Consider the following 17034-nt stretch of genomic DNA (forward strand, 5'->3'; position numbering starts at 1 on the left):
ACGTAATCCCGCTAGTTGAATCCGTGACTGGGACGCGCGCGCAGTGACTTCTCTTTCTGTTGCTGTAATTCAGATGCCTAAAGTCAGTTAAACTGAGAGGCGGGAGAGGTGGTGTCTGTGTGCCATTGAGGTGCAGCGTTAGCACTCTTGTACACTAGGAATCATTGAGGTTGGGAGCGGTGTGTACCTGAGTTTTATTTTTCCTCCCAAGAAATGATTACATTTAGTTAATTTGCTGAGGCATCCTATCAGTAAATATGATTATAAATGTTCTTATACACATTGGAATGAAACTAACCTTAATTACTGCACCATTGTCTACAAAAAAAAAATTGTATTCTAATAACTGTTTGTAAATGCAATTGCAACATTTCTGTTTTACCATACCCTCCAACTGTAACTGTTTATGTTTTGGACACTGGACTTAGAGAATAGTAGCTGCACCTTTTACTGCCTTTGTGGGAACACTAAGATCTATTTAGTCCATTTTGGTGACACCTGCAAATGTCCACTAATTAGATATTATTGGATAATGGTGACAACATTCGATTTGCGTATTACAAGCTGCATAAGTAAAAACTAATATTGCTGATTTATTTGAATCACAATTAAAAAAAAGTTATACAATTACAGAAAAGAAAAAAAAATTCTACCAGATGGCATCAACAGCAGAAAGGACACACATCTATATCCCTGGATCACTGAGGTGTGGTTGGTGACCGGTCCACAAGCACCCATATAATGTCTCGCACTCTGCGCGATCAAACACATTGCGACAATGTGTTTGACTAGGGTATATATGCCCGTGAGCACATGGCGCTCAGCTGCTTGGCGAGACAAATCAATTTGATTCTGTTGCGTCACGTGAACGGTTTGCCCAATGAGGGCGCACCAGCTCCGTGATGTCATGGCCGCGTCTCCCCCCCCCCTCCCCATGCGCGAAACTAGTTGGCCAGCACGCTCAGTTGCACCCTGGACGATGCTTAAACAACTAGGGTGCTGTCCACGCTTTCCCAAAGAAGCTGCATAAATTAAGGTTCCTCCAAAGGAAATCTTGGCAACTCCCTCATCCCACAGAGGAAGTAAAGTATCCATTTGTACATGTCAAATGTTGGTAAGGTCTGCTTTATTGGAAAGCAACAATCGAATACCCATTACTGTTTGTGTTCATGTCTTCCATGGGTCCCCAAACCTGCTCCATTAATCCCATTGTCATGTCATACAGTGGTTAAACCAGTGATTCCCAACCCTTTTTGTTTGGAGGAACCCTTGAAGAATTTCGAAAAATCTCGGGGAACCCCTATCTGGCTGACACATATTAGGCTGCGTTTATAGTGCTGGCAACATCGCATCAAAACAAATGTATTTACGCCGTCACGTGCGCTTATAGTTGGAGCGACAGGACAGCGCGGCGGCTTGGTCGCGATCGCTGGAAGTCACTTCAATTTGATTTTTCTAGCAACCGCAGCATGACGTCAGCGTCGCCGGCACTATAAGCGCGGCCTTAGGTTAATTTCACCCCACACGAGCCCCCTCTATTTCCCACCCTCTACCCATGTTTTTCTCTCCCCTCCGTCTCACTCACTCTCCTCCCCTCCTGCCTCGCATGTATTTATCTCCTCTGCATCTCACTCTTACTCCCTCTCGCTCGCTCCTGCCTACCGTCAATTACCCCACTATCAATCCCCACACAAAATACATGTAAATACACCTCTAAATACATGTTACAACACCCCGCAATACATAATAAAAATACCCCGCCCCCGCCAATACATTTTTAAAAGACCCCCACCGCCGCAATACATTTTTAAAAGACATCCACTGCCTCAATACATTTTAAAAAGACCCCCACCACCTCAATACATTTTTAAAAGACCCCCCAATACATATATATATATATTTATTTATTTTTAAATCGGGCCGCACGGGTAAAATGGTAAAATCATCATCATCATATCTCCCCCAGCACCCCTCATATCACCCCCCTCCCCGCATCTCCCTCACATCACCCCCCCCCCCCGCATCTCCCTCACATCACCCACCCTGCATGTCACTCACATCACCCCCCCTGCATGTCCCTCACATCACCCCCCCCCTGCATGTCCCTCACATCACCCCCCCCCTGCAGGTCTCTCACATCACCCCGCCCCTGCATGTCCCATCTCCCTCACATCACCCCCCCTGCATGTCCCATCTCCCTCACATCACCCCACCTGCATGTCCCATCTCCCTCACATCACCCCCCCTGCATGTCCCATCTCCCTCACATCACCCCCCTGCATTCCCATCTCCCTCACCTCACCCCCCTGCATGTCCCATCTCCCTCACATCAGCCACCCTGCATGTCCCATCTCCCTCACATCACCACCCCCTGCATGTCCCATCTCCCTCACATCACCCCCCCCTGTATGTCCCATCTCCCTCACATCACCCCCCACCCTGCATGTCCCATCTCCCTCTCTTCCCCACCTCAAGTGGCGGCGTGCAGGTTGCGGGTGGGCGGGCAGGTTGCGGCAGTAGGCGGCAGCGTGCAGGTTGCGGGCGGGCGTGCAGTTAGCGGGACGGGTGGGCAGGTAGCGGGACGGGTGGGCAGTAGGCATGCGTACACGCGTGCGCTAGAGTGCGGATATGTGCGGGCTCGAGGGGGGAGTAGAAGATCCAGGCGGCACGCGCATGCGTCCACACGCGCGCACCCTAGAGCGCGGCTCCGTACGGGCTCGGGGGGGGTGGAAGAGCCGGGGAAACCTGGGAGAGGATGAGCCGGGAGCCGGGGTGAGCCAGGAAACCGCTGGGGCGGCCAGGCGGAACCCCTGGGACTGCTTCGCGGAGCCCCAGGGTTCCCCGGAGCCCCAGTTGGGAATCACTGGGTTAAACTGTAAACAAGGGCTTTGGCTAGTGAAATGAAAATGAGCACCCAGTGGACATGTCACATTTAGCTTCCTATCCATTTTATAACTAGTATTCCCTAGACATTTTACCTCCAATAAACTACTTATCTAAACCTGGAAAGGAAAATGCAGAATAAGTAGACCCGCTCAAAGATCGCTGTTTCATCCTTCAGAGTCTGGTCCCTGATCCTGCATTGTAAAGCTGGCAGTGGTTGCAAAACAGATACAATGAGGTTATAGTGGGTTAAAAAATTACAAAATTCCTCCACTGTACAACAATGATGGAAAACCCATGAGTGTATTTTCATGTCTTCCACAGGTCCCCATATTTTTTTAATTACCCCATTGTCATATGTTATATACAGGTTAAGCCAGGGGTGCGCAAACTGTGGGGCACGCCCCCCTTCCCCCCATGGCTTTTCTGGGGGGGCACGCCATTTACACACTCCTTCCCAGAGTGTCACTCAGATGGACTAGTGCTCTGATAAGCAGTCTCCCTTATATATCCCTTGGTGGCTATCCTTTACATTGAGCAAGGACAGCCAGCCAAGAGAAACAGTGCCTGGGGCTCAGACCTGGTAACTGATTCTACTAACTAGTCCCATACATTTGTCCTGATCATATCTTTTCTATGGAACAGCTCAGCTAAATGGATTACAGAAACTCACTCCATAGAAATGATAGGAACATGCACATAACATCATTTACATTTGCAGGGCTGACATGTTAATTTCATCACTACACAATACCAAGTATCTAAGCTGGGGGGAATTGCTAACACAGGAATAAATAGACATAAGGTATTTAGGTAAAAGATAGGACTTAGAATTACACACAGCTAGCCCACATTCCTGTACTTTCCCAGACATTACATGCATTGGACAGAAATATACATTACTTAGCCAGCCAAGTTATACGATTTTTAGGGGTAACAAGCTGGGATTTCTTTTTCTTAGGTCAGCCAGCTACCCCTACCATCACATCTCCCCACTCAATATCAGGGCTATGTGGCAACCACCCCATCAGGTGGCTCCCCTAGGCTGAAAATCCTTGAGGTCCATATGCTACTGGGGTTGTCCTGTTGGGGGCATCTGCCCGTGTTGCCGAACCTCTTGGCCTTTTTAAAGTCCAAGTCCTGAAGGGCAGGGATCCACTGCAGCAACATCCCAGTCTTCCTCGCCACCCTCAATAACCAACTTAGGGGCTGGTGATCCAGTACCAGTGGGTAGGGCTTCCCACACACATAGGGCTGCCCTCGCTCCAGAGTCAAAACGGTGGCCAGGCACTCTTGCAGACCCTGTAACACTGCCCCGCACTTGGAGGACCAGGCTGCCAGTACCTCAAGCTGCCTCTGTCACAATGTGCTCACCACAAACTAGACGGGACCGCAAGGCCGAGGTGGGGATTTGATATAACACCAACCCACAGCCACGAGGTCGAGTCTTGATTGTAGATTGGTCAGGGTAGCCGGGTCGGGGTTGGAGAGGTACGGATCGTTGCGGGTACTTAGCCAAGGTCGGGGTTGGAGGGGTCCGGAGCGTAGAGGGCAAGCCGAGGTTGGTAAGCCAGAGGTGCGGAGTCCAATAGTAAAGCCTGGTCGGTACACAGGAGGTCACTGAAGCAGAGCAGGGAAAGGTAGCGAGACACTGGGGCAAGGCACAAGAGAGGTGAACACAGGTAACTGGAACTATGCTCAGCCGGGTATTGAATGGTGAGCTGGGAATATATAGGAGAGACTCACCAATGGGAAGCCAATCCCCAAGGGGGGTGGAGCGGAGGTGCGGACTCCGCAGGAACAGTGATAGGCTGGGGGTAGCTAGGCAGGTGAGGACGCTAGAACAGATTGGGAATTCTTGACACGGCGCTTGCACGCTGATGACGTGCGACGCGATCCGGAGTCCCTTCCCGCGATGTGGGATACGCGCATGCGTGCCGCGTGGGTAGAGGGCGCCGCTCCAGTGGGGGAAGCCCTGCGCGTGCGCGAGGAGGCGTGCATGAGAGCGCGGTGTTCCAGGGAGCCGGCACCGGGTACTGGAGAAAGGTGAATGCGTGCGCCGGCGTCTTGCGGGAGCGTGCGAAGGTCCGTGCGGCTCCCGAGCCCTCATAGCCTCTTGGTTACCTCAGTCAGGGGTCTGTCTGGGATGCTACACAGGCTCTCCACCCTTTTTCAGTAGCCCTGTATCTCCCTCTCCGTACTCCATTCCCCATCTGCAGAGACCCTGTATGTAGTCCTGTGGAAGGGTCTATGATCCCCGGTGTCGACTGGGCGATCAGTTGGATGAGTCTTGCCCGGCTTCTCCAGAACCAGGACCCGCTCTCCTTTGCTCCTGCTGGGAGACCTATCTCCCCTTGCTCCACGGAGCCTCCTTCCCTGGCTACTACCAGGGCATTGGGCAGAGCCTGGCTCTCCCGATCTCCCTGCGGCAGGTTGTATACTACCAACGCCGCCATTCCACTCCCAGCCTGTTGCCGGAAATGCACACTTAATCCCGATGGCAGTCTCCGGAGAGTTCTCACACTGTCTCCCGGCCAGCCTGCCTGCTAGCTGACAGACATCCCAGGCGCGGCTGTTCGCCAATTCACTCAGGGATGCCTCCAGCCCGCAGAACGGTTGCAGTAGCTGGGCTCTGGTGTGAGCACCCCCTAATGGCTCATCAGAAGAATCTCCTTAGCCCCCTGCAAACTCTGTTCCCCTTCCGACGAGACCCTGTACGTGGTCCGGTGGAGGGGTCTGTGATCCCCGGTGTCAACCGGGCGATCAGGTGGCTGGGTCCTGCCCAGCTTATCCAGAGCCAGGACCCGGTCTATCTTTCCTACCTCTCGCTTCCACTCCCGCTGGGGAGCTGCAAGCTGGGGACTGATCTCCCCCTGCTCCACTGAGCCTTTCTGCCTAGCCTCTCCTAGAACATCGGGGAGAGCCTGGCTTTTCAGATCTCCCAGCGGCGAGATGCATACAGCTAACGCCACTGACTCAGTCACAGCATTGTGCTGTAAGGGCTTACATACCCTGGTTTCAGTCTCCGGGGAGCCCTCGCACTGTCCTCTGGCTTGCCCACTTGCCGGCAGACATCCCAGGAACGGCCGAACGCCGATGCCTCCAGACCGCAGAACGGTGGCACCAGCCGGGCTCTGGTGAGGGCGACCCCCTGATGCCCTGTCAGCAGGATCTCGAGTCCCCTGTAAGGTCTGTTCTCTATCCACCCAGGGGCTCACTAACTGGTCCTTCACTCTCCATAGTCTGGCCGGAGCAACAGGGGCTGGTTCCCAGTACAAAAGCACACAGGGTCCAGGGAACTGATCGGCATGATCTTGGAGACAGACTCGGACGCCTGAGGTCTCGTCCTCCAAATCAGGGTCTACCCACACCATCTCCCAGTACCACTCACTGAGCTCCAGCCGTTCGCCCTCAGTCACTAAGTTATGAGAATGGTCAACAGGGATGTCAGGACAGAGGTTTGGCTGAATCTGGCTTACCTGCCTGGTCTGCTTGGTGACCCAGGAACTTGATGACTCCAAATGCAGGGGAGCGGCGATCACTGCTGTTGGCTCCAAAGCTGGGGAGCATGAAACACTGTGATGGACGGCAACTGCCTGGGCAACTGCTCGACTTTGGCTACCTGTGACTGGGGTCACAGGAGCATCCTGTCCCAGTAGCTTCACCGGCATTCCCGTCCATGGGAGCCAGTGCTCTGGGCAGACCATTTCAGGCTGCCCCAGAGGTACCATAGCGCTGGGGTTATCCAGGCCGACCACCTGTCGATTGCCTGGAATCCCTGTGCGCAAAAATCTTTTTTGGACCGCCTGGTCCTGCAGCCCGATGGCTGTACTCTGCTACCCATCGAGCTCCACCGCTGTGCTGCTGGTAGCTTCTGTGGGGACCGCTGATTAGGTCCTCTGCTGCTCCAGCTGCATGGCTGCTGTCTGTTCCTCTGTTGGGTCTAGCCTCTCACAGGCGGACAGCCCTGTAGCTGGGGAACGTTGCCCCGGATTGGGGATACTGGATCGGGGAGTGTTGGGGCAGCCACAGGAATACATGTTTATCCCTGTGCCTCATTCTCCTTTCTGGACTGTGCTGAAGCAGGGTACCCTAGTGGTGAGTCGCGTTTGCATTTTCAAGGGGAGGTATTGCCGGGACAATGTGCCTACATGTATCCGAGAATCAGGCATGATTCCCAGGTACATTTATAGGGGAATCGACAACTCCGGACCCCAACCTCCTAGGCACATTCTGTCAACGGTTCCTCCACAAAATCCCCCTTGAAACTCATACCCTAGCATCCCCTGCTTGATTGCCTGCCCAGAAAGGGAGAAACACAAAAAAATACATACAATACATTGGCATGGTACAATGTTACTGGACCCAAGAGCTAACTCTCTGGGACCCTTATAGATGGATCAGGGGTAACCAAAACGAGCTTGACCTTTATTAGAGAGCCTGGTTACCCCCTACCTTCATAGACAATATTATAATTATATGGTGTGGGGATCACAACACTTTAGAACTTTTTTTGGAACATATTAACCAAAACACATATCATTTAAAATTCACTCACAAGTATAGCACCACTGAACTTGAGTTTCTTGATTTATTAATCTACATCAATAATGGAATCATATGTACAAAAACGTATCATAAGCCGGTAAGCTGCCTCAATTATATTGAGGCAGAAAGTAATCACTATCAAAAATGGCTTGATAACATACAATTCAGGGAACTTAGACGTATAAAACGTAATTGCTCTAATCATCAGGTTTTTGAAGAACAAGCTAAGGTTACCTTAGAAAAATGTAAATCAAAATCATATAAATCTTGCATCTTGGAAGATGCTTATTCTGAATCTATGCAATTAAATAGAAATGATTTATTAAAAGAAAAAACTAAGGAAGCTGACTTAAAAAGTTCTCAGAACTGCAAACCAATGTAAATGTACCATTCATAACCCAGTACAGTCCCGTCAGCGAAAATAAAACGCTTACTAAATAAACATTGGCATCTAGTTGCTTCTGCCTAATCCTAGAATAGTATTCACTAAAGTCAATTCACTTAAAAGAGTGATTGCTCCTAGTTGTCTTAAATCTATTAAAGACAATCGATCTCAATAAATTCTTAACATTAAAGTTTTCTATAAATGCCTCAAATGCAAAATGTGCAAATTAACCTTACAAAAGGCAAAACAGGGTTTTTCTCTACTCAAGCTAAAAAGGAATATAATATTAATAATTTTATAAACTGATCACATCATCCAAGTAGCTTGTGGCATAGTCCATATGACTAGAATGTGTTGATGGCCACGTGCTCACTTAGGCAACGGGCCTACCAGATCCATTCCAATACGTTCAAAAGGAACTTCAATAATAGGCAAGGGTACTAACGGACTACGGAACGATTTTACTGGTGAGGTCATTTGACACTCTGGACATGTCTCACAATAACGCCCTACCTCTTTGTGTAGACCCGGCCAGTAAAATCTCACCTTTATTCTAGCAGTGGTTTTCTTTACCCCTAGGTGTAGCCCCCAGCATATGGCTATGGGCCAGGTCCAACTCCTGACTTCTAAAGGATGCTGGCACCAGAAGTTGCTCTAACCTATCGGGGTTTTCTCTTTCTACCCTATACAATAAGTCATTATTGTAGACAAAGTAGGGTGGTGATGGCGTAACATCGGGGTTAACTGGTACTCCATTTATGCTCACTACTGTGGCCTTGGCGTTTACTAGTGTCAAATCGTCTAGTTGGGCAGAGGCAACTTTACGGGAGCAACCTGTAAGTCCTGAAAATCTACTTCTGGGAGGTCCTCAACCGCAGGTTCTTCGCCTGCCATACCCTCTAACAGAGAACCATGGTCTACATGATCGGGGACCTCAGACAGCATGGGTACATCCTAGACACAATCAGACTTTCTTTCCCACAGTTCCCAAAACCACGGGAAATCTTGACTCACTAATACCTCGTACATCAGATTCGACACTACCCCGACCTGATGATGTACTGGACCGAAGGGGGTTTCTGTGTACACTCGTGCAGCCGGGTAAGTGTGATTAACCCCATGGATACAGGTTACCTGTAAGGAGATTCCAGGAAGAAACCCAGACTTAACCAGATGTGCAACGACCAACGTAACTGTACTGCCAGTATCAAGCATTGCTCTTACAGGTACCCCATCTACTTTGACTTCACACATCCTATTTCTCTCTAAATTACCCTTCTCTATAAGAGTCTGCTTACAGCAGGAACCTCGCCCGAAAAATGCCCCACAGAAATGTCACATTGCATTCGGTCAGAGTTCATAGGGCAAACTGTTGCCACATGTCCAAGTTCATGGCATTTGTAGCATTCAGTGTACTTCCCAAAACTGGGTCTGGGTTTTTTCTCCAGTCTACTGGAAAGTATGGGACTGAAGTCCCTCCTATGGTCCGTGGGACTTCCAACTCCTTTATGTGAGTCTCTGAGTCCTTGTGGCCTCTTAGGCCGACGAACAGTCTTACCAGACCTCCTGACGTGCAGGAATCGGGGACCGGACAACTCATCGGAACTTGGACATCTCCTCAGCAGCAAAGTGACGTTCCACTAAAGCGACCAACTACTCTGCGTTTTGGGGGTCATTCTGGCTGACCCACTTCTGGATGTTGCGAAGAAGACCATGCAGGAACCGGTCTATGGCGGCTCTTTCGACGATGGCGGCGGCTGTACATTCGTCAGGCTGGAGCCATTTCCGTGCCGAGTGGATGAGGTCGTAGAGTTGGGAGTGTGGAGCCTTTTCTGCATCGTAATGTCAGGAATGGAACCGCTGAGCCCGAACCGCGACAGTGACCCCTAGCCATGCCATAATCTCAGCCTTCAGGGTTTCATAGTTTTTCGCTTGCTCTGGCTCCAAGTCATAATAGGCTTTTTGTGAGTCACCCACCAGGAAGGGAGCAATTATTCCAGCCCACTGCTCAGCTGGCCAACCTTTGCGTACTGCGGTGCGCTTGCAAATTGACAGGTAAGCCTCAACGTCGTCCATCGTCATTTTCTGAATGAGGTGCGATTTTACCTGCCAAGTGACTTGTGGGGCCCCGCTTGTCTGGGTGGTTTTTCTCTCTCCCAACACTAGGAGCTCCTGGCGTAGGCGAAGGTGTGCCTCTTGTTGCTCTTCTTTTAGAGTCTGATGTAGGGATAGCGCCATCTGCTGTACTAACGCTGCCGTATTTTTAGTTTGTGAGTGTAAACTCTCTTCATGGAATTTTGACAGTTCATTTTGAGTCTTTGCCAACTGTTGCAAGCCCTGCATTAAGGTAGCAGCATTCTCTGTTTGAATTTTGGAAGATTGTTGTACCAATGATGCAATATCTTCTTGGGTCTTTGCCAATTGCTGCAAACCTTGCATTAGGATACCAGAACTTTATGTTTGTCTGTGCTGAAGCGTGGTCAGAAATTCCTCCATTTTTCACTTTCACTGCCTTGTGGATTGCCCGCATTAAACTTCACCATTTGTGATACCTCAGTCACAGCATAGGATCTTATGTCCAGATCAAAGGCAGGAAAACCTAGCGTTTGTGCACAGGAGGGTTTATTTACAAGGTACAAGTCAGGAACAGGATTAAATCATAACACAAAACAGAAACAAAAGACCTAGCTCCTTTCAGGAGTTCTGGCTAATACAGCTTAGTCCCTAACTAACAGTGGGAGAACTTACCTCTGTCCCCACTTTACACATTGTACCTGCAGCTTTCCACTTGCACTCTCTCACAGGGCTGTCTGTGTGTGTGCTTTCAGTTTCAGATCAGCACAGCAGCAGCACAGGAAACTGCCTGTGTTGCCTTTTACATGGTACCTGATTAATTAAGGCTCAGGTGTGAGGGAAGGGAACACACACTGGAAGGTGCTGGGTCCTATGTACCTCCCCTCAAACACCTTCTACTTCAGTACATCACAATATATATATTGTGTGTATTTGTGGGTGGGGGGCTAGTGTGTATGTATTTGTGGGGGGTGGGGGGGTTGTGCATGTTTTTTTGGGGGAGAATAGTGTATGTATGTATGTGAAGTGGAAATAATGGGAGTCTCACACCCCCTGGTGGCGCTTCTCAGTGTATGCCAAACAGAGTAAATATTTAATACTGTAGTAATATCCTTATTCACAATAGCTGTCAGTGTAACCAGATGTCCCACGTAGCCACAATATATAACAGTGGTCCGGTCCCCCCAATAGCCTCTGGCATGAGGTAAGTCTTGTATGGGTGGGACCAGTAATAACAGAAATAACTCACTGTTTGGGCGTGGATACAAACACTGGCATGTATGTGTGTGTCAGGAATAGCCCTGACATATTTTCCTAAGTCTCCCTCTCTCCCAATTCCCTTGGCTGTCCACCGGGTGTGCTGCTGTTTTCTGTCTGCTCTGGGTTTCCTCTGTCTGTCTCCCCTTGATGCTCCTGTCCTCTGTCTCGGCCTGTCCTTATAGTTTCCTGTGCTTCTTTGCCTTTGCTTTATGTGTTTGGTGACTCCCTCTGCCCTGATCCGTTTCTGTATTGAGTCCTGTATATATTAAAGGCCCTTGCCTATGATCTTGCTTGTCCCTGTTTGTTTCTTGCTCCCTGGTCTTAGTCCCTGCTCCCTGGTCTCAGTTCCTGCTCTCCTGCCCTATTCCTACCACCCTGCTGCCGACCTCTGCCTGGACCCTGACGATCCTTGCCTGCCGCCTGCCACCGACCTCAGCCCGTGACCCAGACCATTCTTGTTTCCCCCGCTGTTCCAGCCACCGCTGTCCTACCTGCTCCTGGAGTCTCCCTCGTGACAGTATGAAAAAAACTAAATAAAGGGACTTATTATTGTGAGATGCATTTTATTCCCCACATATTTTGTCGTATGTTAATGCTTATACAGTATATACCTATTGGTGTGTACAGTATATGTATGTGTTTGTGGGGGTGTAATATTCATGAATGTGTTGCGGCTCCTGGAATATTTCGGAAAAATAATTTTTTTTAGAAAATGTCTCTTCTTCCTTGAGAGGTTGCAGACCCCTGGGTTAACCCCTGACAAAGTTCAACTGCGCAAAATGCGTAGGGTGGAGCCATACAGATGCAAGGAGGACTATCCAATGTCTGGAGGACTTTTTGGAGAGGATTCTGGCCAAGATTGGGTCCAACATTCCCTGGTACTACCATCTGTTCACTGTGTAATGCCGTCACAGCAGCTCCAACAGTGGAGGAAGGAGTGCTGTTTCCTTTTCCAGATTCTGAACCTGGGTAGTCCCAATGCCTGTTATTGCTTTAAGCTTGTGAGTTTAATATCTCTTACTTTTATTGCATATAAAAGCAATCTGCACCATTGTGTCTGTGTCTTTTTTGCATGTGGGATTCCCTTCCCCACTGTCCCTTCCATCCATTCATCTGATCCAGACGAACGCCACTACCAAGGTATACCCCCTCTATCTCTCACACCCCAACCTCTCTCCACCCCCACACCCTCACCGTTCTCCCCTCCCCCCACACCTCCACCTTACTCTTCCCATCTGCCACCCCCGCACCTCTCTATCTCTCCCCTCCAACACAACAACCTGTCTCTCACACACCCCCACCTCTCTCTCCCTCACCCACAGTCCCAACTCACTCTCTCCCACACCACCACCTTCCACACCCGCAATTCTCTCCTACAGTCTGACCCCAAATAACTATAGTCAACCATAACTGAGTCAAGTATTGCTGCATGATTCCTTGACCTTGAGCAAAAGTATTTTGTTTGCAATTTTAGCTGAGTTGTCTTTTCATTTTATATTGTGTTATAGGCAGTAGCAGATTTCACATAAGGCCTTAGAGTGGCAATTTCGTTTGGAGGAAATGTATGTGTGTGAGAGTCTTACCTTTTCCGGAGCGAGCTCCCTCCTGTAGTGTCGCATCGTCAAGGTGACCCGGCGTCAAATGATGACGTTTTGCCATGAAAACGCAGCGTCAAATGACCATGCAATGTCACATGACAACGCGTTGCCATGACAACACAGCATCACATGCCACCATAACATCATGACAACACTACGCTAGGGCGAACGGCTGCCCCCAAGCTAACGGCGACAAAAAAGTAAGTCCGCCACTTGTTATAGGGTGACATTCTTTATATCCAGGCCAAGTAATTTCATGCATACCAAGCTATGCTGCTTTATAGAAGCCAGTCTCTAAATCCCCTTAAGAACTTTAGATTAAAGTACAGGAAGAGCACCAACAAGCAGGGGTAAAATACTAGACATTATTTATTTAATAAAATGTCACAATATTCACTTACATCCAGGGCCAGTGCAACCACTAGGTAACTTAGGCGGTTGCCTAGGGTGGCACATTTTGGGGGGGTGATTGCAGTGGCAGAGGGTCTCGCGGGAGAAGAGAAGCAAGCGTGTGGAGGAGGAGGGTGGCGGCGACGTCTGTGGCAGAGGCAATCTGACCTTGGCAACCTGGAAGAAAGTGCCAACTTCCGGTGCCAGGGAGGACTTTCACAGTGAGGTAAGGTATTTTAATTATGGGTGAAAGGGTGAGAGAGGATGAAGGTGTGGGGGAGAGGATGGAGGGAGTGAGAGAATGAAGGGGTAAGAGGGAGAGAGAGGGGGGATACAGGTTGAGGAGGGTGAGACAGGTTGAGGAGGGAGGCGAGAGAGGATGAGGAGTGGGGTATAGAGGATGAGATGGGGAGAGCTGATGAGGAGAGGGGTATAGAGGATGAGTGAGATTGCATAAGGAGGTGAGTGAGGATGAAGATGAGGGGGAAGGGAGAGAGACGACGATGAGGGAGAGGGATGATGATAAGGAGGAGTCGGGGGACAGGGATGATGAGGGAAGGAAGGAAAGATGAGGGGGGAGAGATAGGAGAATGAGGGGTGGGTGAAGATGAGGAGGGGGAGAGAGGATGAGGAGGGGGGTTAGAAGGTGAGAGGGGATGCGGAGGGAGGGTGAGGAGAGGGAGTGAGAGAGGATGAGGAGGGGAGTGAGAGAATGAGGAGGGGGGTATAGGATTGTTGACAGAGGATGAGGAGGGGGTGAGAGGATGAGGAAGTAGAGAAGATAGGATGAGGAGGAAGGTTGAGAGAATGATGAGGGGGTGAGAAAGGATGATGGGGGTTGATTGAGGATGATGGGGTGAGAGAGAATGAGGGGGTTGAGAGATAATAATGATAAGAAGGGAGAGAGGATGAGGAAGGGGAGAGAGTTTGAGGAGGGAGAATGGAGGGGGAGGGGGACAGGAGGGAGGGTAAGAGAGGATGAGGAGGGGGGTTGAGAGAGGATGAGGAATGGGGGGATAGGAGGGGAAGATAGGATGGGGAGAGAGAAGAGGGGGGATAGAGAATGAGGAGCGGAGAGAGGGCAGGGGGGATAGAAGATGAGAAGGGAGAGTAGGGGGGTAGAGGAAGGTGAGGGGGGAAGAGAGGATGAGGAGGGGCAAGAGAGGTTTGAGGAATGTTGGAGAGAGGATCAGGAGGTGGTTGAGAGAGAGACAATGAGGAGGGGCTGAATTAAGAGGAATCTGATGAGAGAGGCTGAGGAGGGGGTTAGAGAGGATGAGATGGGCGAAAGAAAGAGAAATGAGGGGGAGAGAGGATGAGGGGGGGGTGAGAGAATGAAGAGAGGGGATGAGAGGATGAGGAGGGGGAAGAGAGATGATGGGGAGCGGTGGGAGAAAAAGGATGGGGGTTGGGGGGGAGAGAATAGCGGTATAACATTGAAAAAAAACAAAAGGTGAATGTTTGCCTGGGGTGCTAAATAGCCTTGCACCGGCCCTGCTTGTATCTACATTGTTTGACCGTAAACATAATATTTTTCAATTACTTATAACACCTTTCTAGACTGCTGGCCTTGATCGGGCTGTACTGACTTGCTTTCACCCACTGTGAAAATGATGTTATACACCATGTCAAATAGCAATGTAACTTTGAATCAGTGCAGCTGTCATTCATGTAGTCAGATACTGTACTTATTACATGCAAACCTTCCCCCTTTTAATTTGTATGTGAGTGATATTAAAACATTTATTGTAAAACAGACATAGGAGCAAAGTAAAGTATAATTTTACTGATTATGACTATGATTGCCATATGTGAGTGAGTATTGTTTTTTTTACATGCAGACGTATTGGTTTTTTTACATGCAGACTAGTTGCACTAGTATGTTAATGCAGGTGGGATTTTCAATTACATTAAAGCAGCAAATGACAAAACAAAACAAGTTAAAGCAGCAGTCCAAGCGGCGTTTTTTTTTTTTTACTTAATTTTTTTCCTTTTAATATGTGCATCAATACAATCCACACAATGATAAGTAATTAGCTAAGTTGCCGATCAATTCGTTCTCCTGTGATCGATCGATCACATAAATTCTCAAAAAGTGCCTAATCCAGTGGTTAAGGAACCCTATAATGATATTGTGAAATTCAGTGCCAACTCTCTCTAATAGCGCGTCTGAGATCAGATGCATTGTTAAGAACCCTAACCCTCTCTTATAGCATGTCTGAGATCAGATGCAATGTAAGGAACCACAACCCACTCTAATAGTGTGTCTGAGATCAGATGCATTGTATAGGAAACGGACACGCAGGGCTGAGGTAGGGGTATATGATCACCGACCAGAGACAGGGGACATAGTCATGATCCAGGGAGAGGTCAAGGCAGGTGGCAAAGCTGGAAAGTCAGGATACAGGCTGGGGTAAAGGCAGGCGGCACAGGAGCGGTGGTCGGGATCACAGGCTGAGGTCAGCAACAGGGAATCCAAAAGAACAAGCTAGCCTCAGGAACAGGCAAGGCTCAGATTATGTATTGTGTGTATGATCAGTAGCTTATGATTGTTTATCAGAGGCTACAATAATTATTACCTGTTATATGATACAACTGATCCATCTATTAATGGAAATATAACCTGACCATACCCATTGTCCCATATACGATTTATTAACAGGTATTCTCCTCTGACCTTTAACTTATTCAGTATTGTTTGTACCCTGATACCAAGACACATAAGGTTTAAATAACAGGTAATACTCACTATAACACTGAATTACTATTTATGGGTCTGACAACATAACGTGTCAATAATACGCATACAACTGCTCTTTTTAAATACTTTTATTATGGAAGAGTTTAAATAAAATGTTATTGTTTTTCGTCACTCACAACCCCCTTCTTTTCTTTCCCCCCCTGGTGTTAGCATTAGATATGCATAGTGGTTGATACACAATGTTGTGTCTGGAAACCTCATGATTAGGCAGAGTGCAATATTAGGGTATCTTTTTTGATAATTTCTTGATCATTTTGAAAATATATATTCCCTATTCCCTATGCACCGCCACCCATCCATACTTATGAATATTAAGGTAGAGCTGATATGACCCCCTCCCTACTCTAAGGCTCAGGAACTCAAAGGGGCCAGGAACACATGGACTTACCATGCTCGGGACGGAGTTGGGTATCACTGACTGCTATTTAAGTCCTGGAACAGGTGCAGCCAATTACCAAGTCTAGGAAGAGATCAGATGCATTGTAAATTCTTCTGTATTTGGTGCAATTTTCAAATGACCTGAGAATTGCATGGAACCGTTTAGTGATGCCCACGCAACCCAAGAGTTCCTAGGAACCCCTGTTGAAAAACACTTGTCTAGTCCAATGTATCTGGTTTGTCACTGCAGTGCTGGCAAAATGAATCAGAAACAAGTTGACACATTTCATTTGTAAGATGAAAAATTGTTGCTATTAATCTGTGTGGAGAACCCAGCACCAGACAATAGCTTTTTCAGTATGAGCTTATTCTTTACTTCAGCAGTTCGGTTGTGCAACTAGGTCAGCTAAATTGCAACAATACCAATCTGACAAACTAAAAACTATAAGTGCATAGATTTGTTTTGAACCAGTAAGTCAGAAGAAATTGTTAAATCCATTCAATACTGGAAACACAAACTTCCTCTCCCAGAATTAGGAAATTATTTAGGAAAATTACATGCTATACCATTTTTTAGGTTTGTAATTTTTATTTGGTAGAGTAAGATAAAAAAAAGTTACTGTTTTGATTTTATGGAAAACTAAGTATGAGGCTTTGGTGCCGTTAGCGGCCACACTGAAGACACAACATCCATCTTGTTACCTGGCAGTCATTTACTCACTTCCTCCCACATGGCGGCTGCAGGGGCCATCTTGATT

General features: G+C 48.4%; 1 protein-coding gene and 1 long non-coding RNA gene across 2 annotated transcripts in view; one reads left to right on the forward strand and one right to left on the reverse strand.

Moving 5' to 3' along the window:
- The window catches only part of POLA1 (DNA polymerase alpha 1, catalytic subunit), a 93912-nt gene extending 83293 nt beyond the window's left edge, over positions 1-10619 (reverse strand). Inside the window, exon 1 of the mRNA XM_075594266.1 lies at positions 10565-10619. The gene's annotated coding sequence lies outside the window, so the exon portion shown is untranslated. The remainder of the gene's footprint in view (positions 1-10564) is intronic.
- Positions 89-12150, forward strand: LOC142491547 (uncharacterized). The gene is made up of 3 exons (XR_012800423.1): positions 89-179; positions 634-706; positions 11475-12150. It is a non-coding gene; the product is annotated as an uncharacterized LOC142491547 (long non-coding RNA).
- The last annotated feature ends 4884 nt before the right edge of the window (positions 12151-17034 follow it).

Source organism: Ascaphus truei, chromosome 3, assembly GCF_040206685.1.
Source record: "Ascaphus truei isolate aAscTru1 chromosome 3, aAscTru1.hap1, whole genome shotgun sequence".
Classification (NCBI taxonomy): domain Eukaryota; kingdom Metazoa; phylum Chordata; class Amphibia; order Anura; family Ascaphidae; genus Ascaphus; species Ascaphus truei.